This window comes from Catharus ustulatus, chromosome 15 (assembly GCF_009819885.2).
Source record: "Catharus ustulatus isolate bCatUst1 chromosome 15, bCatUst1.pri.v2, whole genome shotgun sequence".
Taxonomy (NCBI): domain Eukaryota; kingdom Metazoa; phylum Chordata; class Aves; order Passeriformes; family Turdidae; genus Catharus; species Catharus ustulatus.
Window position 1 is genome coordinate 52,169 of NC_046235.1, and position 21,559 is coordinate 73,727.

The 21,559-nt window shown below is 43.3% G+C and overlaps 1 protein-coding gene across 8 annotated transcripts in view; it reads left to right on the plus strand.

The window, feature by feature from the left end:
• The window catches only part of KCNIP1 (potassium voltage-gated channel interacting protein 1), a 224,240-nt gene that overhangs the window by 51,981 nt on the left and 150,700 nt on the right, over positions 1 to 21,559 (plus strand). The window contains exon 1 of one of the 8 annotated variants that reach the window (XM_033072990.2): positions 12,724 to 12,817. The exons of the other annotated variants lie outside the window; for them this stretch is intronic. The gene's annotated coding sequence lies outside the window, so the exon portion shown is untranslated. Of the gene's footprint in view, positions 1 to 12,723; positions 12,818 to 21,559 lie in introns of those variants that run through there. 8 annotated transcript variants of the gene reach the window in all.

Below are 21,559 nucleotides of genomic sequence, written 5' to 3' on the forward strand. Positions count from 1 at the left end.
TAGCCTGGTCATTTATACCTCAAATTCTTTTTTTCCTTTTTTCAATTTTTAAAGGAAATGTTAAGATTTCTTCTTTACCTCCCTGTTATTAATGCATATCAATAATGCAGACCAGCAGTAAAAGCCTTCAGTATTGAAATCTGTCATATGCATAACATTCTCTGATCATATTTAATACAGAGACACTGGCTGACTTAATGATGTTTCAAAGCATAGCAATGTTTGCATGTCTCCTTCCAAGATTTTAGGTTTCATTTTAATTTCCATTTTACAGGATTTCAACAGCATAGCACCTATCTACAGAAACACTACAGGGTGTAGTGCAATACCTCAGGTGTAGCCAGGTGTTCTGTGGTAAAATCAGGAAAGACTTCAAATATCAGGGGCACAAGAGGCACTAGGGCATGACAGCACAAAGATAAAAACATTGTAAATTGTTGTCTCCTTGTGGACTCTGTCTTTCCTTTTAGATGTGTACCAGGAAAGAGACTAGGTGTTGTAAATCTCAGGAAAGTGCTGGGCAAAATGTGAAGGCAAAATTCCCTTTTTGAAATCTTCAATAAGTAAGAGTAAAAGGATTTTAACAATCTCATTTCTTTTTTCTTTTTTTTTTTTTAAAAAAAGGCTGGCTTAGTTCAGCTTTGACATTGGGGATAAACTCTTTCTTGCCTTTGATTAGAGAACAAATGTGGTGTTGCAAACTGGGCTTTGTCACTGGAAGGAAAATGTTTGTGGAAGATGCTTTCTTACTGCAATTCACACAAAGCTGTCATTAAAGCAATAGGTTGGGTTTTCAAGATACTTGCTGCTATTGACAACTAAGATTTATTGCCTTTCTTTCCTAAAGTTGTATTAAAGGGTTTTCATTTGCAGCCATGTAGCTATGGAGCAGCTCTTCCACCCTGGGCTTGGGTTATATGCATGACTGCTACTGCCTGCTTTAAGGTGCTAAGGCTCTCTGGACATGGAGTATAGGGAGTTCGATAATTTGTTGTAGAAATGAAGTGAAAAAGGCTGTCCACCTGAAGAAGTGGGAGCTGGTTTCTTTCCTCCATATCAACAGATTCTGACTTCAGTTATTGATCAGTTCATGTCTACTAGGTCTATTTGCTTCACTGTTTCTAAAAGGTAACAAATGGATTGATTTGAACTTAAGACTGGGACAGTTACAAAAGGCAGTACCCTGCTGGATTATTTTGAGTGGTTTCACCCCAAACTGAGAGACTTTAGGAGACTTGACATTTAAAGAGGGAGTTTAGATACATGACAGCTCAACCTGTTTGAATGTGTGCCTTGTTACAGTCTAACTCATCCAAGATGAAAGCATTGATGAACTAGATGATTAAACTATTAGTGGTACATTTTTCATTATATTGAAAAGGTCTGTTGGTGACTAATAGGAGATCCTTGCTTTTATTTTGTCCTCCTGACAGAAATGGGAAATCTTTGCCTTTGGAATGATCTCTGTTTGGAATGATCACTGGGGTATTTCTGTAGTTTGTAGTGATCCTCTGTCTTCCATAATATACACCATAAACTTCCATTGTGGCAAGAGCAAGGTCTATATCTGAGACAATACAGTGTAAACCGTCATCAGCATGTAGTAAATGAGGAGCCTGAGAATGGGCTTTTGTTTGTGTTGTGGAGCATATTTTACCTGCTGGGAGCTCTCTGCGGCTTTTATCCTCCTTGAGGTCATGACATCTCTTCTTGAAGGCAGTTAATTACTCCAAAAGTCTTCTGTTTCCTCTCACTAACAAAGATGTCATCATTCTAAAGAAAAGAGACAGCTAAAAGACTCTGGTGAACAGTGAAGACAATTCTGGAGTTTGTATCTTTTCTCCTTTTGTAGCGCAGGGGCTCTTGATAGCTCACAGCACTATTTGTATGCCCAAGTATTCATTATACTTGGCACATTTAGCAAACTCAAATTCAAAATCTTCCAAAATGATTGTTTTGAGATGAACAGTTGTTTGAGTCCTCTGAACACTCAGCAAAGGAAGGTAATTGCTGAAAAAATGTTATATTTATTGGTAAGGGCTCTGCTTGCAACTCGGAATGGAGTTTAAAAATTTTACTGCAGGAGTTTGTGGTAGGCATTTGTACGGCACAGTTTAAGGCAGATGCCCACAGAGTGAGTGCAGTTTCACTAGCAGAACTATATGCTCTGCAATCATTTATTTTTGCCTCCCAAGTGGAACACACCAAAACTGGAGACATCTTGGAAGGGAAGCAGCTTTTATGCAAACCTGGGACATAAGTCTTCTCAGAGCTTTTGAACTAAATAAAATAATTTACTATTACAAATTACCAGTAGAAAGTACTCTGGTAAGAGTCCAGTGAAGAGCCTGGGGAGGCACAGTAACATATGCTCCTTATACTTCTGCAAATACTTTTAACACAAAATTGTTCATCCTCTCTTTCATATGGGGAAAATAGGTATGCCCAAAGTCTTATTTCAAAAGCTCTCTTGCCTTATTAATATTTTCTAGGTACTTTAATATAACTTTGAGCTGTGGCAATTGTGGTGCATGGAGGGAAAGGCTGTAGTGACTCACGTGCTGCCATAGATAACTGCAGATTTCCAGTGCAGATACTCCTATTTTCATATTGTATAGTATGTAATAACTATGAATAGTTTTGCAGTTATTCGCATAATATTTTTAGAAATTACATTTTTTCTGGGGTGGAAAAAAAAAGATTGATAGAGATAATTCTTCAGGGAATAGTTTTGCACAATAGAAGTAGAATAGCCCAGGGTGGCTTTTTACAACCATGTTTCTATGCTAAGATTTTATGAGTAGTATAATTCTACTGTATAATTCTCATTTGCTAAAAATATTTTAAAAAGTGTATAGTGTGACAGGAGTGGTAGAGAACAGGGAATTGGAACAGAAGGCAGTAAGAAACCGTGGGAAGATAGTTTGTAAGGACAGTGCACAAGGTAATTTTCCTCAATGAATTATAGCTGTACTGATTGTCGATAAGCGGAGATAGCCTTGCATGCCCAATGAGGATGGGTGTTATAAAAGAGTGGGTTAGCTAGTCAAAAGTAAGTTGGAGCTGGGGTTCCAGAGTGTGCTGCAGTTCAGGATGGAGTATGCTGGCTGTGCTGTGAGGAGTAGGGGACATGCGGCCATGCAAGGGACAGACAAGGTAAGAAGATGCTGTGTGAGGGAAAGATAAGGTAAGAAGACGTGTGAGGGACAGACAGGGTTAGGTGGCTGGGTAAGGGACAACTTGGGGTTAGCCAGTCATGCAGAAGGAAACTTTCAGAGAGAAGAAGGGGTGTAGAGCTGCCTGTGAGGAAAGGAGTCAGAGTTGCATGAAAGAAGTTCACTGAGAGAAGGCATGTAGAGTTTTTAATAAAGGACTGATAATAGCGTCAGTCCAGTCTGTCTCAAAATAATTACCACGGGAAACAGATATGGAAGATATGAAGGCATGTGCTTATTTATGAGGCATCGTAGCGAAACCAGGAAGATAAATAGCTTTAACTGCATGCTGTGAAAGCAACATTGAAGATGAAAAGAATCGGGAATGATTCAGAATTAGCACAGTAGCAAATCTCCAGCACAATTTGGATTTTTTTGGTTCTGCTTATTGGTGCCCTGAATTTCCACACTGACAGTGAGCAAAGGAAAAAAGAGCCACGCCAAAGTAGGAAATGAGGGGATATAGGTTAATCCCCTACCTCATTCTGGTAGGCGACTCTCCAAGCAGACTTTTGTTGGGAGAAAATATTATTCCATGTTCAAATGATTGGTTATTCTCTTTCTTCGTGCAGCTTCACAATCTAAACTTTCTTTCCTGGGAATCACATTTCCCCAGGGTTCCCATTCTGTGTTGCAGTGTTCACTGTGTGGGAGTTAGACCTGTTAGAGCCATTTAATGTATAATCTGCTATTAGCAGTATTTGGGGCTTAAATGACAAATTGGTAATTTTGAAGAATAACTTTGAAATCTGTGTAGGACTACAAAAATCACAGTGGAATGTCTTGACTCTGGTCTTAAGTTCTCTGTATTTAGGCCCCTAAAGTAGATGTACTGAATCAGGGAACTCAAGCGGGTTTTAAACATTTTCAGTGGTTTACAGGCTTTCTGCATGTCTGTACATGCACTTTTGTTCACAAAGTCTTGCACGTGAGATGCTACTGCTGCAAAAGTTCACACCAATTCAGCCTGTTATGGTAAGTGTGCAGTCTTCTAGTGAAACTTCTTTAATTTGCAGTGGGGCAAAAAAGGGAATTTTTCACAAAAGTCATCCTACACATAAGAGAACAGCTCATCTTTTTGCAGGTTCTCTTATAATCAGTTCACTTTTGAAAACTACCTTCTATATTAGATATTTTCACTGATGTTTCAGACCAAGAAGCCAATGAGTTATGTTTTTGTACTTGCTATCAGGTTTAGAATATCTACCGTTTTAAAATATAAGGACACTTTGGGGTAATTCCTGACTGGATACTCCTGCATGTGAAAAGAGCTAGTTTTGTGTTTGAATCCTCATTTTGGTACCTTAATATCAGATTTAGTACTGCATTTGAAAAGAGATTTATGTGATCATACTCTCAAAATGCATCTTTACATATCTGGACATCTACTGGTGAGATATCTCAGTGTAAGGTAACATTTAAATTGTTGCTGACATCTGGCCTCCTCTGAATGCTTATTCTGTGATAAAGAAAGATGGGCAGTTATTGTCTGATTTAATGAGAAGATTTCCAATCAAATTAGTCTCAGCACCAAGATGGAGTCAGGATCTGGTGCAGCACTGCCACAAGGGAAAGGAATAGGAAGAGAGTGATGAGAAATCTAATTTTAATTAGGCAAGTTAATCTTGGACAAAATACCATTTTATAACTCCCATATGCATAAGCAGGCATCAGGGTTTCTTCCTTTGACATGTGCACATGTATTCCCTTCTGGTTTTGGGGTACCCTTCCCTGTCTCCAACTAATTATTGTGTCAGTACGCTTTGGGATTAGAGCCATCTTTCCTTATTTCTTGTCCTTCCCTGTGAACTTGCTCACATTGGGTGCTGGTGATCTTCAGCAGTGACTGGAAACACAGAGGTCTGAGATGCTGCCACTGGCATTAAGGACCACAGGGATCCAGCACCTTCAGAAACAGCTGCGTTTATAGAAAGCTGAAAATAACCCCAAAGTTACTGAGATGTATTGGAATGGAACAGTGGTGTTTTCCTCGAAAATGCAATGGCAAGTCATTTAACTATACCCAGGGGTTAGCCTACTGGGCTGGCAGTCCCCATGCAAGTTTTGAAGGGGGGTGATTGATCCAAACCTGAAGTCACTGCTGCCATGCAGCTCCTACTGTACTTCAGTAAATTTTAAGCTACTTTTGCCATCAGTGTGAAGCCCCTTAGGCAGTGAGTCTAGCTCTCACAGATCTTTCCCACTCCTCTTTAAATTTTGCCAGCTTGACTTTTGCTTCAAGTTTGTGTATCATCATCTATTTGCTTGGCAGGAACTGGAATGTTAAAAAGGCTTACAGTAATTTCACGAATACAAGCCGCACCATTTTGACTAAAATTTTGCTCTCAAACCGGAAATGCGGCCAATATTCAGGAGCGGCTAATATGTGAATAATTTTCTGACGTTTACAACCCCAGAAGTGCCAGCCAGGGTGCCGAGCCGAGCGCCTGCCAGTAAAACCCAGGATTTCGCGATTGTTACAAATTGGTTAATGTGTTGCACGGCAGGTGGGGCCAGCTCAGCGCCGGCAGCGTGGGGGGAGGGAGGGAGGCAGGGGAGCTCCCTACTTCAGGCGGGGGAGAGGCAGGGGGCTCTGTGCTGACATCCCCACGGCTCGGGAAGGAGGCAGGGGGTCCGCCCCTGCTCTCCGCCGCCGCCCGCCGCCACCGCGCCGGGAGCGGGCTCCGCGGGCTCCGCGCTCGTCCGCCACCGCCGCTGCGCCGGGAGCGGGCTCCGCGGGCTCCGCGCTCGCCCGCCGCCACCGCGCCGGGAGCGGGGCCGGGGCAAGCGACCCCAGAGGCGGCCGCCAGCCCCGAGAGGCCCCGCCGAGTGACCCCACCGAGCTGGGCCACCCGGCCCCGTCAGCAGCACCTAGCGGGCCGAGCCTGCACAGCCTTAGTTGAGCCAGTAAACCCCGCCCTGCTGCGGTTCCGTTACTATTTGGTAACTTTGTTGCACGCGGGTCCTCGCTGAGAACGACAGAGCGGCTTATATTCAGGTGCGGCTTATTTATGGACAAAGAATGAAATATTTGCCAACACCCAGAGATACGGCTTATACTCAGTGCGGCTTGTATTCGTGAAATCACTGTACTTATAAATCTCAGAATTTTGTGCAAAAGTCTCCTAAGACTTGGTTTATAGCTTTCAATGTTTGTTCTGTGTCATGCTGTGCAAACTGAGGGTGTAGATGAGTTTGTAGGATGAGGAACCGGACAGGATTCATCGATTCAGCACAAGGCACTGTCTAGCGCTTTCCCCTGGCATTAGTGGTGCAGTCACACCCTACAGGGCTGAATGCCAAAGGCACAGGAAAAATGAAAGTAAACTGCAAATTAGTATTCATTAATGATTGTTATTCTAGTGAACTTATACAACCCAAATGCCTGTGCATATATTTAAGAGTGCCACTGTCTCCTAGGAGAAGAATTAAATTCACTTGTTCTTGACTTTAAATGCTTCTGTAAAATTACATTTGAGGTGCTGACTTTGCAAGAGGAACATTACCTCACCTTTGATAAATGAAATCCTTTGCTTTGTGTAGAAATTATACTAACATGTGTAAGGTCTTCTCCTCCCCTAACAGGAGGAGAATTCTCTGAAATTTAGACTGGTGGGATTTTACACGGTATCCCTAAAAAAGAAATAGTATAATAAGTGACAGAGAGAGAGAGAGATCTACCAGGCATGTCTTCCAACAAAACTGTCATAAGTAAGGGTCAAAATTACTATTCCTTGGGTGAAAATCCAGGCTAACTCCTTTGGTGTCAGTGGATTTAGGAGAGCAATAGTAAGATCAAGACATGGCCACATTTTCAAGTAGTGCCAATGTAGAAATTGAATATTAGCATTCAACTTACAGTAATTTCACGACCATAAGGCGCACTGGACTATAAGGCGCATCCCCCGGGAGGCGGCAAAATTCACAACTTTGTAGATCAGATAAGGCGCACCGGACTATAAGGTGCACTTTTTTTTGCAGCAAGGCAGTTGCTGGACAAGGCCCCGCCTCAACTCGGCAGCCATTGGCCCCCAGGCCCGCCTGTACCTGGCAGGGGCGGTGCTGCGGGCCCCCAGGCCCGCCTGTAGCCGGTGGGGCCGGGGCATGCCCGCAGCTGCTCCGTGCCGCCTCACCGGGGCCAGGCTGTGGCTGCCGCCCCTCCGTGCCGCCTCACCAGGGCCGGGGGGTGCCTGTGTAGGGGCTGTGCCGCCTCCACAGGGCCAGGGCATGCCTCTGGAGGGGCAGCTCCGCCTCCATGGGGCCAGGACGTGCCTCTGGAGGGGCCGTGCCGCCTCCACGGGGCTGGGGGGTGCCTGTGTAGGGGCCGTGCCGCCTCCACAGGGCCGGGGGGTGCCTGTGTAGGGGCCGTGCTGCCTTCACGGGGCCAGGGCGTGCCTGTAGAGGGGCCGTGCCTCCTCCATGGGGCTGGGGGGCGCCTCTGGATGGGCCGTGCTGCCTCCACGGGGCTGGGGGGTGCCTCTGGAGGGGTGGCTCCGCCTCCACGGGGCCGGGTGTGCCTATGTAGGGGCCGTGCTGCCTCCACAGGGCTGGGGCGTGCCTCTGGAGGGGTGGCTCCGCCTCCACGGGGCCAGGGCGTACCCACCGCTGCTCCACTCGCCTCCACCTGGCAGCCATGGCCCTGCTGGCTCCCCCCGTGGCTTGCAGCTCTCACTTCCAGGTAGGCAAATTTTTTTGAACTTTGTCCATCAGATAAGGCGCATGTGGATTATAAGGCGCACTTCCGGGTTCCGGGGAAAATTTTAGTCAAAAGGGTGCGCCTTATAGTCGTGAAATTACTGTAATACAGTGGTCTTAGTTCAGATAGGGATTCTTTTTAACGTAATAATCTTTGTAAGATCCCCTTGTTTCTAAAGCTAGTTGCATTATAATGTATTTGTTCCTGGTGACTTTTTACTTGCCTGGAGATACATAATTTTCCCTTTAGTGTGTCGATTTTCTGAAACTATAAAAATGTAATTAACATGCACAAACTGCATTTGTGTGCCCTGATGGCATGGAATGACATGTTTGCCCAGTTTTTATATGTACGTTTTGGGGATGTAGACTGGACATGCAAATTAGGAATATGGACTGATAGAAATTGAAAATTATCTCAAAGGAATAACAGGTACATACGTTTGTCTCATTCAATTTTATGAGCCTTTCATAATGACTCCTTTGGTCTTATTCTGTTTGGGAAGGTTGCTTTTGTGCACAGTGTAGCATCATGTGGCAGAAAAAAACATGTAGCTCTTCAGTGCTGTTTCTTTCCTCTGAGGACACAGAGCATTGTCTGCAAACATCCTCTCTTTTTCATATGGTAACTTATAATAATTTATCATTTTTGCTTTTTCAGAAAGTGCAGGGACTATGCTGCTTTCAGTTCACTATGCAATTTTTGTGAAGAAATTGTAAATATGATTTAAATTTTTGGGAATCCATGTATTCAAATGAGACACCAATAAGGTAACAGGGTGATTAAGGAACTGATACTCATTTTTGCAGATGAAGTCACTGAACTATGATTATATTGCAGAAAATGAAATGAGACAAAAATAAAAAGACAATGAAACAAAATTTTAGATGTCTTGAGGGACACAACTATTATTGACTGTTTTATAGCATAAATGTTACAGAAGTCTGACAATTTAAATTATACATCTATGAAGACAAAACTTACTGATATCAACATCTTTATTTCAGTGCTACTATTATATTCATTTTGAAGTTCCAAATTAGCAAGAAAAAACCCAAAATTATATTTTAATGATGTTTTGAAAAGATAGAGTAAAACTGTTTAACAAAAGTCGTCTGGGCATTTAATTTTTTTTTTTACTGTAAATTATGGTGTTTAATACAATAACTGACGTGGTCGAACTCTGTGCCCGTGGAAATAGTGAAGCATGCAGTCCTGCATTGGTTCTGTTTTCTTTGAAGTTGTAGTGCTCTAAATGCTTTTTTCCTATTAAAAATTAAAATACAGTAATCTCACGACTAAAAGACACACTGGATTATAAGGCGCACCTCTGGGAGTCAGCAAATTTTGCAACTTTGTACATTATATAAGTGCACCGGACTATAAGGCGCACTTTTTTTTTGCAGCGAGGATCTGCACTGTGTGCAACAAAGTAACAAATTAGTAATGGAATCACGATCGCGGGGTTTACTGGCAGGTACTCAGTGTGCGAACATTTTTCACAGTTTGATGTAGCCTTTAAATGCAGCCCCAAGTCCCCTCCCCGTATGCGGGCCCCGGCACTCTCACCCACCCCTGGCGCCGGCTGGCATGGTGCGGCTCGGGACTGCCACGCCTTGGAGCTACCGCGGCTCGCAGTGGTTCGGGTCGGCTCAGGGCCACCTCAGTTTGAGGTGGCTCAGGGCTGCCCACGGCTGCCTGCGGCTTGAGGCGGCTTGGGGCTGCTGTGGCACGGCCACGGCTCGCATTTCCGGGTTGGCTCAGGGTGGCCGCAGGGGCTTCTGCAGCTGCCCAGTCCCTCCATCCCCACGCTGCCTCTGCACTCCAGGAGCCCCGTGCCGCTCTGGGAGCCACGTGACACCTCCGCACTCCAGGAGCCCCATGCTGCTCTGGGAGCCCCAGGCCACTCCGGCACTGCGGGAGCCCCAGCCACCCTGAGCCAATCCGGAAGTAGGAGCCACAGCCACCCCAAGCCAACCTGGAAGTGGGAGCTGCGGCTGCACCGGCTCTCCGGGGGCCCCGCACTCTGGGAGTCCAGTGCCACTCTGGGAGCTCCGCACCACCCCTGCACTCCAGGAGTCCGGTGCTGCTCCGGGAGCCCTGCGCCACCCCCATGCTCCAGGAGCCCCCTACCACTCTGCGAGCCCCACGCCGCCCCAAGCCAATCTGGAAGTAGGAGCCATGGCCACCCCAAGCCAACCCGGAAGTGGGAACTGCGACTGCCCTGGCACTCCGGGAGTCCCGTGCCACTCCGGGAGCCCTGCGCCGCCCCAGCGATCTGGGAGTCTGGTACTGCTCCGGGAGCCCCGTGCCGCCCCAACACGGTGGGACCCCAGCCACTCTGAGCCAACCTGGAAGCAGGAGGCGCGGCCACCCCGAACCAACCTGGAAGTGGGAACTGTGGCCGCCCCGAGCCATGGCAGCCCCAGCGCCGCGGGAGCCCCGTGCCTGGGGCTCCTGCGGCGCCAGGGGTGCTGGCCTGGGGTGGCCGTGGCTCCCACTTCCGGGTTGGCAAATTTCTGAACTTTGTCCATATGTAAGGCGCATGTGGATTATAAGGCGCACTTCCGGGTCAGACCAAAGTTTTAGTCAAAAGTGTGCGCCTTATAGTAGTGAAATTACTGTACAATGAAATATGGAAACAGTAGTTACAGGGAGACAAGTGGGATTATTTAACTGGAATACACAGAAGCAATTTTTACATCCTAGTTCTCATTCAGAATTTCCCAGCAACCTAAGAGGTCTTAGTTGTCTTATTTTTTTTCTGCATTTTCATGTTTTTCCCCAAATGTTCTTTCTGGCTGTGGTGTTTGTCACAACTCTTTCAGACTTGGAAGACTGATCTCTCTCTGTGGATATGTTTAAGGAGTGGCATTTGTAAGCAGTAATGTTCTCTCATCTCTTTGCTTGTTGAGGCATGTATTTTAAGGGACTGCGCGCTGTTCTCTTCTGTAGCTACGGTGAGTAATTTTTAAAGTTTTGATTCAAACACATGGACCTCACAAAAGTGAAGTTGCACCATTTCACATCAGCGCCATTGCTGTTTTAAGTTTTTCTGACTCTCAGAGTCAGAGCCCACTGTGTATTTCCGAAAAAAAATAAATAAAAGCAAGTCAGATGTGTAAATAGCAGAGAGCACCAGGCTCACCTGGTTAGGGCTGGATGAATACTGAAAACTGACCCCGGCTGATGGACGGGCTGCCCGCAGTGCGGATCCGTGGGGCTGTCGGACTGGACGGGGCTGTCGGACTGGATAGGGCTGTGGGACCAGACGGGGCTGTCGGACCGGACAGGGCTGCCGGACCGGACGGGGTGGGCACAGTTGCCCACGGTGTCTCCTGAGCACGTGGAAGCTGCTGGCCATCTCCCTGCGGGTTTACTCAGTGTGCCATTAAGGAACGGATGCAATAACCACGTATTTCTTCATAGTGCTTCATTGCTCCTCACATCAGCAAGTAAGTGGGGGTGGATGTGCAAAGGTTCGTGTGAGAGAGGTGATAATATTACCTTGTTGCAAGAAAATGGGGGGAAATAAAGCTTGAGGGCAAGGTGTAGGGAATTAGAAGCAGGTTTTGTCCCCAGCTGTGAAAAAGTTTGAGCCACTTTGTGAATTGAATGTCAAGACCTCTATGAAAAACAGTCAGAGGGTCAGAAAGACCCTTAAATGAGCGTGCCTGCGAGTGCGTGAACAGAGGCAGAACAAGGGCCTGGAACCCCTTCTGCAGGGCGTGGGAGTTAAGTCTGTTCCATATGCCAGAAATGTACACAGCAGAGACTAATGAAAAAAGGTACACTTTCTAGTTTGCCTTAATGGTGTTGATTGGACCCTGCACGTCTTGCTGCAGTGTGCTAGGCACTTTGCAAAGAATCTGTTCTGATCTGTAAGTGCAGGGAAGAGACTTGGGAAAATGAAATTGAATTGCAGATACGGCACTATTACTGGTATTATGTCATGTGGCCAAACTGTTTCTCAGTCTATTTGTGCAACTTATGTGAATGCTCATTTATAAATATTTGTGTATATACAGCTCTCTTTTGGTTTTGTAAATCAAGTGAAGAAAAAAAGTTTGATTTTTTTTTAAAGAGATGTGTGTTTCAGCAAGAGATTATCTATTTATGAATTTTAGTATTAATTTATTTAAAAGCTCATACTCCAGACAAAAGCTCTGACCACAGTGGATCAGATTTTTCTGAAGAAAAAGTCTATTAAGTTTACTTGTATCACAAAGCATATCAAGTATTTTTGTCTAGTTATTTCACATTTTATTGCCTGAAACAAATAGCAGAACTACTTGTGTCGATGTAAGAGTTGCAAAGATGCTCAAAACTTTGCATGAACATTTTGGTATGTTCTGAAATTTATTTTCCTGACTTTATAAGGTCACTTTGGCTATTCAAAGGATTATATAAATCTGAACTTCCATTACTCCAACCCTTTGTTCACAGCTCCATCAGAACTTTGGAATAGTTTCTCAGAAGTAACTTATATGAGAGCCATAGTAATTGAGGTCAGAGGAGCCATATGTTTGATGAACAGCATGCTAGGAGCTGTGTTAAGTGGTCAGCATCCATCTGGAGATGACGTTTTATCAATGAATAATTAACTGTGCACTTGCCTCTGATGATCGCTGTTTTGGAGAAGAACCTTTTGAACGGGCTTCAGCATTTTTTCCTTCTAAAAAGGGTTTTGAAGAGCTCCTTTTATGTTTAATGAAGCTTTTTCCCTACTCTTTGGCAGCTAGCTAGTTTGGGGGCAGGGAGAGGTTTTGATTAAAAACTCGGTGAACACACATTGGAGAAGGAGTTCTGGCTTCCTGTGAGCCAGTGCAGTTGAGAGAGGATAAACTACCATATTCTTTATCATTCTGTTGTTCTTCTAGAAAGGAAACAGGTTGATGGCTTGTAGGTAAGGCAAGATTCATTCATTCTTTTGCATGCAGCCAGGCCTGTGGGGACATGAGAAGGCACATGCCTCCCTCTGTGGCGGGGTTATCTACTTGTGTGCTCTCAATGCAGCCCATTAGAAACCTTCCTGTAATTACAGCTGATTTTTTTTCCTTTTAGCTTGTCTCTTTCGTGTGCCAAACATCAGACTTAGATTTATCTGTCTTACCATTCTTCATGTAATGTGACTTGGTCTCTCGAACAAAATACACTGCTTGTCTGTCCTGGCTGAAGTGGAGGTGTGGACGTATGTGTGTGCATGTGAAGTCAGACAGAACTTATAAATTTTTTTCTGCTTCATTGTTGATGTGGGAATTGCAAGGGGAGAAACAAGAGAAAATACATTGCCCTGCAGTATGTGTACTCTTGTACTGCAGTGCTGGAAATTTTTCATTTGCCTGTAATCATGGGCTTACTTGACTAATCTTGATGCCGAAAGATTTTTGGTTTTTATGTATTTTTAATGTATGCATAGGTCTGTAGAGTATTATTGTATAATTTCTTAGTTCCAGTACTTCTCCTACCCTGTTAGACAAACACGTTGCTAGAATCCTGTTCTAATCTTGCTTCTTCAGTGAACCAAGGCCATTTCAGTTTTCCATGTACTTAGACATAAACAATGTGGGGCAATAAGCAAGGGGGAGGCTTCAGTAGGGGGCTGAATCAAAAAGGGGAATTATTTATTAACTGTACTTTTAATTGGGGATTCTTGTCAATTATTCTAATTTGTTAAACTTATAAAAATGTTGAAGCCTTGTATCGTGTGCATTCTGCCATAAGTGCACCTGGAGCACCTTCAGTAAGTGGTAATTGCTTTTTATAATTTTTTAATAATTTTTGTTGGTGGTTTTTTTTTTGTTGTTTTTTGTATAATTTTGTTTGGCTTGTCATTACTGTACAAGTAATGAATTGGGAAGTTACTTGCTCTGGACTTTCCATCACCAAAGCCTGTTCAGTAGCCTCTGCACTGGGTGCTATGCTCACTGCTTGAACCAGAGGAGCAATTTCCCCTGATCCACCCTGAATCTCCACATAGTGGTCTGACTAGCAACACTTGTCTCCCTCTTATTTCTCTATTTCAAATGGTAATTAGTGTGGCATAGCTGATTGTGCGATCGATGTTGAAGTAGTTTTGCTGGATTGCACTGCATTTAAGAAAAAATTTCCTGTCTTCAGACACCTCTTTAACATTCTCTCCAGTGCTCTGTCTCAAGGTTTTATCGATAAATAATCTTGACCAATTTACTTTTACTCTATTATTGTGAATGCTTCTGTGGATTAAGAGAATGCATCTAATGTGATAGATTTGGATTGTAATAATTCAGTTGATATTTCCTTATTTAGATTTCCATTAAAAGTCACAGTTGGCCTAAAGTAGGACCATGACAGTGTGACTGGCTGTCTGAAAGATGGGACACAAAGGGAGCCCAATGCCATGGGAAGACAGGGTGGTGTGGTGGAAGAGCTGCCAGAATCAATTGCAGGGCTTCCCATTGCTGATTGGGAAGATGTGTTACACAGGACATTAATGAAACTTGCAGGTGGTATTGGATTGGAAGGCACTGGAACCACGCTGAAGAGAGAAATTCAGGTTATCAGTGACCATGGGAAAACAAGAGGAGTATCTACTAAGAACTGTTTCAGTCTAGGAAAGAAGGTATTTCTGAAGGAAGGTTATCACATGTAACACTGAAGAGAGAGAAGAAAGTTTGGAGACAGAAACGCTGTCACTGGGTATCTCACTGCAGTTTAAGTTCTCTATTTCTATGTGTTACAATGATGAAAAAGCCACTAATTCTGGGAACTGTTCTTGAAAATATCCTTTTCTGAACAGGTTGTTAACTGATGCTGAAAGGCAGTACCTAGGCTCTGCAAGCTCACATAAAAATCTAGGGTGGAGAGGGAAATGTAACCTGTATTTTATAATGGTTGGGTAATACAGCCTGACGTGCTTCATTCATGTACTGCCTATGGAGCTTGTTTTTTGTCTACTGAAGCTTACATGGTGCAATGACTGGTTATGTTTTCCTTTCTTCTTACAAAAGAAAAAAGCATAACAAATGTTTGATTTCTGTCTTCATTGAGTTACTACTTTACTAGAAATGTTTCTAGATAACTTGAAAACAATAATGAGGCCCATGTAGTCACCTTTCAATCTTTATTATGAAAGAGGAATTAGAGAGATATGTCATGCCCATGTAACATGTAAGGCTTGTTGCAAACCCCTGTCTGGAGTAGCATCAGTTACGGTAATTTCTATGCAAGTTGAAAACTTTGTTTTGAGCACAAACACCTGATGAAGAATTCTCTGGAAATACATAAATAAATGTTAGAAGTTAGACATAGTTTGTTTCTTGTGTTTTATAGTGTACTTCTGGGCAGCTGATGATATCTCCATGTGCTTATAGCCACAACAAGTAACTTGTAAAGTACTTGTTAAAATACAGACATTATCATACATGGGCCCAGCTCTATGTGCCAGTAGCAACTGAGTTGTTTTTCTGATGGCAGTGAAGGTATTATTTGCAGCTTCCTTCACTGGCTGCTGGTGATTAAATTTCTAATAACCACAAGAAGATTTTAATTGCATTTGATCTTTCTAGGCTGTTTTGATATCAAGTAAACTTTTAAAAAGCCTCAATCATCTTCCATAGAACTAAAAATGAATTGAAATACTGCCATGCAATTTTGAGCTGACGTTTTGATAGTTGCAGAGAATAAGGTACACAAAAATAATATTCCAGCTGTACCGGGGCCCACGGCCATCCTTGTACACTGCACTCATGTTAGACCACTGCAACTGTACAGTGCCTTGGAGAGCCTTGCTGCAGGAATATCCATGGCCAGAAAGGAGAGGGGAGTTTGAGGTGAAGGGATGAAGGACAGAAATGCCTATAGAAGAGCTGTGGCTACAGTTTGCAGCTAGGCTGTGGGCTGAGTAGTGTGAGTTCTCCTAAATTTTATGCTGAGTTACCATATCAAATATGAGTGCTATAGCTTTTGTCATTGTCATTCTGGTTCTAAAGTGTTTTGATTTCTATCGAGAGTTATTCTGAGATAAATATATCAGCAATATCCTGTGCTGTTCCACTGTTTCTGTATGTGCACAGCATTTAATCGTGTACCAACAAGGACTAAATTTAGGAAATAAAATAAAGTATCATGTCAGGATATTTATTAATAGGACATTAGCAATATGTTGCAGTATCTTGGGTAAAATTTTTTGTATTGCTAGCTAAATTCACATACTGTTTGCAAATATGACTGATTTTGAGAAATGCCCCTGCATTAGCTGCGGCAAATTGGTATGTTTTACTGATAAATTCTGCGCTCCTGAGAATAATGAGATGCAGTAATTCCAGCAAGGAAGAACACAGCACATTTCAGAGTCCTTGTCTAAGACTGCGAGGTGGTTTCTGTTGATATTTCACCCACAAAAGTATGACCATACACTCAAGCTAATTGTATTGTCAAAAGTCTCTAATGTAAATACAGGATAAAATTTGCATTGCCCACTCTTTTTGGCTACCAGCATTCTCAGAACTGATGAATTTCCAGATTTTTTTGCTTAGACGTCACTCTGAGATACGATTACAGTAATTTCACGACTATAAGGTGCACCCTTTTGACTAAAATTTTCCCCTGAACCCGGAAGTGCGCCATATAGTCGGGTGTGCCTTATATGATGTACAAAGTTGCGACATTTGCCACCCCGGAAGTGTGAGCCGTGAGCCGCGGGGGGAGCCGGCAGTGCCGCAGCAGCCGGGTGGAGGTGGGCCCGGGGGCCCATGGCTGCTGGGTGGAGGCGGACCCCGGGGCCCGCGGCACCACCCCTGTCGGTTCCAGGTGGGCCCGGGGGCCCATGGCTGCCGGGTGAAGGCAGACCCGGGGGCCCGCAGCACTGCCCCTGCCAGGTACAGGTGGGCCCAGGGGCCCATGGCTGCCAGGTTGAGGTGGGGCCTCGTCCAGCAACCGCGTGGGGAGAGATGGGGGCGGAGCCTCGCTGCAAAAAAAAAGTGTGCCCTATAGTCCGGTGCGCCTTATATGATTTACAAAGTTGCGAATTTTGCGGACTCCCAGGAGGTGCACCTTATAGTCCCCTGTGCCTTATGGTCGTGAAATTACTGTAGTTAGTTGTTAGTTGTACTCTGTTGGCTTTGCGGTTTGCTTCTACCTTGTTTTGCAAGTCCTGAAGATCTGTTTGCAGTTACTCAGGTAGGCAAAATTTTCTGTAGGTCTGATGTTTTGGGGTTTTGGTTTTTTTAAGGGGTAATTCAGCGATGGCTGGATATGCAACTTGCTTTGTTTTGGAGGTTGATAATGCGCCTGAGCTGCACTGAATCACTGTTGGGTTTTGTTATTCCTCAGCTTCTACTAGTCTGAAATATTTGTTACTGTTTCATATGAGTGAGCACCTTGAGATTTGCTTTTCAGTAATTTTCAACTGGATTCTAGAACCAAGACGCTTGGTGAATATTGGGTTCATGATGGATCATTTGAAAATGCAGGTCTAGGCTGCTTGCTGCCTAATTATGCCTGAGAAGATGCCAGTGGGATCCAACAAGACCAGGAAGGCTGGCTGGTACAGTCCTAGTGTGCATGTCTGTGTTGCATCCTTATGCCACCAGCATGAAGGTTTGTCAGCATCTGTCATATGCAGTGGCTGCTCCTGTCTTCCTTTCAGTATGTCTTTTACTATGAAAGTGACAGATCTTGGGCCTGTCTTTACCCTCTGAAAATCGATTAAAAGATTAGAATATTAAGATTAAAATTTAAAAAGCAAACTGATGTCCAGAGTCCTAACTATCACACCTTAATAGGAGTTTGTACAAAATGCTCCCACAGGACTGAATTTAAAGTAGAACATGATTCATGGGTCAGAGAAAGTCAAGGTCCTGCTGGCTGTGTGCTTCTGATGATGGCTGCTCCATCCCCCTCACCTGAACTTCTATACAGTTTGGTCTTCAGGAAGCTGAACTATTTTTTTTTACCTCTGTTAATATTTCATAAACTAGAGGGATTGTTACCTGGCTGAAAGCTGATGCCATAAAGACAAAAGCATAGAAGAGACAACCTGTTTAGTCAAGCAGAACAGCATTGTGAGGTTAGATGAAGTGTTTCTTACTTTATGACAGATTATCACAGAGATAAATGCGAACTTCGTTTCTGTAAACATGGCAGGCTTTGTTCTTGTCATTTGTGCAGTGAAGAAAGCAAGGTCATGCATGTGATTTGCTTGTTCAGGCTTTCAGCTTGGGCTGGATAAGTGATACGAGCAATAACCCAAGAGAGGGCTGCTCTACTGAAAGGCAAGCTGGAGACAAAGCGAGTAACAACTTTAAAAACGTGTAAGCTAACACCCCTTGTGCAGTGACAATGTTGCTCTACTGGATGTGTTAATCCCAGCATTCCTGGATCTGGACAGGCCTTGAACTCAATAAGAAGATACAGATACTTTGGAATTCAGCAGTTAATTCTAATGCTATAGAAAAGACAAGTTATGTTGGTCTGCTGTAGTGGTTTTTTCAATAACTCATCAGTGATAGCATAAATACAGGCTAGAGCACTTAACTAGGCTATGGGAAAGTTATATTAATGGCAGAAAAAATGAAAAGGAAGTATTAATTATAGTGAACAACAGTACATCTGAAGCTGCATATTATCTACCTCAAAATAATGATGAAGCTGTGGTAGAACACCTAGTTCAAGTCTTTCCACCTCCCAAGGGAATCAATTAGAAAATATTAGAACCAGAATAACTCTTTGAATTCTTTGGAATTCTTCATCATCATTAAACAGAAAGTGAGAGTGAATGTTTAATTACGTATGCAATCAGGCTGGAAAACATGGGCTGTTACAGCTTTACTGCTGCTCAAGACTGTATTCACATGTTTCTGCCTGGCAATCCCTCAGGTTCAGCCTCCCAAAAGACCTTTGGGAAGGTTTGGGTGAATGAAGGCTTATCAGATGCAATTATAAAAAGAATCAGAAGATCAAAAAGCAAGACTGAGTGCAGTGTAGGAGAAAGCTGCAAACTTGAAGGGAGAAAATACTGAAGATAAAGTTTAAAAGCTTGAATTTTTTTCAGGCATTGAAGGAACAAGAGGTCACTGAAAAATTCAGCAGGACTTCAAGAAGCAATTTATTGACAAAAGCAGATTTATCAGATTTGATGAGTTTTCAGCCTCAGTACTCATGCTCACCTAGCAAGGTGGAGGTCAGATACCTTGAGAGAAACCTGCCATGAGGAGGAGAGGAAATGCTGAGTGGAATTTTGCTCACTGAAGATCAGCCAAAATGTGATGAGCCTGTGATGCCTCCCAGTGTTCCAGGAAGACAACTGTGGCAAAGTGATGCTTTATTAACTTTAAGTGGACCAAGGATCAAATAATTTGGGAAAAAAGATTTTTCTTTGAAAGTGGCTGTTCTCACCCTCTGTATCCTAATTCAGTGTTTCATGTGTTTCTACATTTGTAGGCAAAGCTGATTGTGAGACTAAAGGCAAAGCCAGGCTGTAGCAAAACCTCTCAGTTGTATTATTTATCTTGCTCATCATCCCATGTGATGCTCTACAGCTTAGCTCCGTGTTCCTTCCTTCAACTACTTTGGAACCTGTTGAATTCCAGTTTCACTGCTCTGAGCTTGGACACAGGGTGCAACTGAGTCACAGTGAACACTGGCAATATGGACTTGAGGAAGCATTAGACTCATCTAGATTAAGCCCAAGATAAAGCCAGTGTCAGATATTTGGATGCCGATTAAGGGAAGGAGGAAAAATTTGGTATTGGTGTATGTGATATAGAGAGTATTTATCCATAAGTAGAATCTATCTAAAATTGTTTCAAGTTTGCTGCTTGTAATGGTTGGCTTGCTTATGGAGTTTATTTTCTAGACCCCTTCCATTCCCAGCTTCCGAGCCGTGTTGAGCATCTTGCAGAGTCAGGGCATATAAGCTCTTGGTGGAAAACAGCTTTTCTCAGCAGCAGTTAGTCCTCTTCTTGCAGGCCATGAATCTCTGCAACTTCATTTAGTCATCCAGTGGAGAGATTTGTTGCTTGTCACCAAAGCAGTGAGTGCCTTCTCAGGTTTATCTATGACATGACATATTTATATATATGACATTCCTTTAAAAATGTTACTAATGTTGGATTGGGTGTAGTGGTGGAACAATTTCAAATGTATATGCTGCCACTTTTTTCCTTTGTTGCTGTCTGAACAACATATTTTCATGTGTGAACACTTACATTAATCCGTGCCTTGTTAATATATAAAGTATCAATTTGTGTAAACAAGGTTGTTGAATGCTGTAATTTAAATGCTAGGCACAGCCTTTTTGCTTGTGACAGGAAGGTATGGAAAGTAATTGTAATAAATATTTGTAATAAAGAAACAACAAAGAAATTGCTTTTGAATGTGTCTGTAACAACCAAAACACAAGTCCTGGTGTTGTAGATTGAGAGTGGATCAGTTCTCTAATAAGCATGGATTTACTGGCAGAAAGTTTTGTGTATTTTCCAAGGTAAAAAGAAATTAAATTATCAGGAATATGTTTCTTTTTATTATTTTTTCCTGCTGCTGCAAAATGAATAAAGTTGTAGCTTTTTAACATCTATCCCATGAAACCAACTTGTGAATCAGAGATGAGTGACAAAGCCCCTTTCAGCTTGGCTCTTATTTCAAATGAAGGATTCCAGCATAGGTCAGGCTTCCCCCTGGATCAAGCCCTTCTTTGGTATCAGCTCAGTGCTGGAGGAAGTGCCTGTGGGATCTGTTCAGTGTTCAGACCCCTGGCTAGCCAGGTTAAACTTCAACTTGAACTTGAAGGCAGTTCCTTCTGGGCTAGGAGCGGACTTCCTGCATGGGTGTTGGGCAGCACTGGGAACATGCAGCCGTGGGACACAGCTGATCTGTGCTCACTATCTGGAACTGTGAGCAGTTGTGCCAGAGCTCTGCTTACGAGGGTGAGCCTGCAGCAACAGGTATACATGTGTTCATCTATATCCAGTTTCTAGAACAATGGCAATACATGGGTTTAGGCACATCTTAAGTGTATGACAAAGCATAATCTAGGTTTCAACTTGGAATCTGGATCTTCAGGTAAATGACAACCAGGAGAAAAATAATCAGGAGGCTCAGGAAATAATTTTGTTCCCAGTAATGTATATTTAAGTGAATTTTAAAAATGCGTGCCCAAAAAGTAGAGAATATGCTCAGTTTTTTGTCTAACACTTTCTCAAATTTCAGCTATTTATGAAATTGTCATTGTATCTTTTCTCAGAATTTAATCTGGTAGAGTTCAGCTGATCCTGGTGCAACAGGTATTTCTTCTCTTTTTACTCCTGTTTTTTCCATCTCTTCCCGCTTCGTTGGCAACAATTCCTAGTTATTCCAGGACACAGTTTTGTTTAGACTGCCAGGCCCATATTAGAAAGCTGGGAAAGGCCAGTGCACTTCAGTAGATGATTTATTGTAAGAGGTCAGGTGAGTTGTACATGGAAATAGCCAGGGACAAATAACTTTATTTGTGTATTTTTACTTCTGTATCTTGCAGAAGTGAAGCCAGTGACTCCACAAAGATCAGAAGCAGTGAATCTTCATTCCCATTTTTCTCTCTGGTGTTGTTCAGTGCATTTGGAGGGTTTTTTTATTTTTTCATGTGAAAGGTCAGGGCAATATTAGTCTCTCTCATTTAGACTCATTAAAG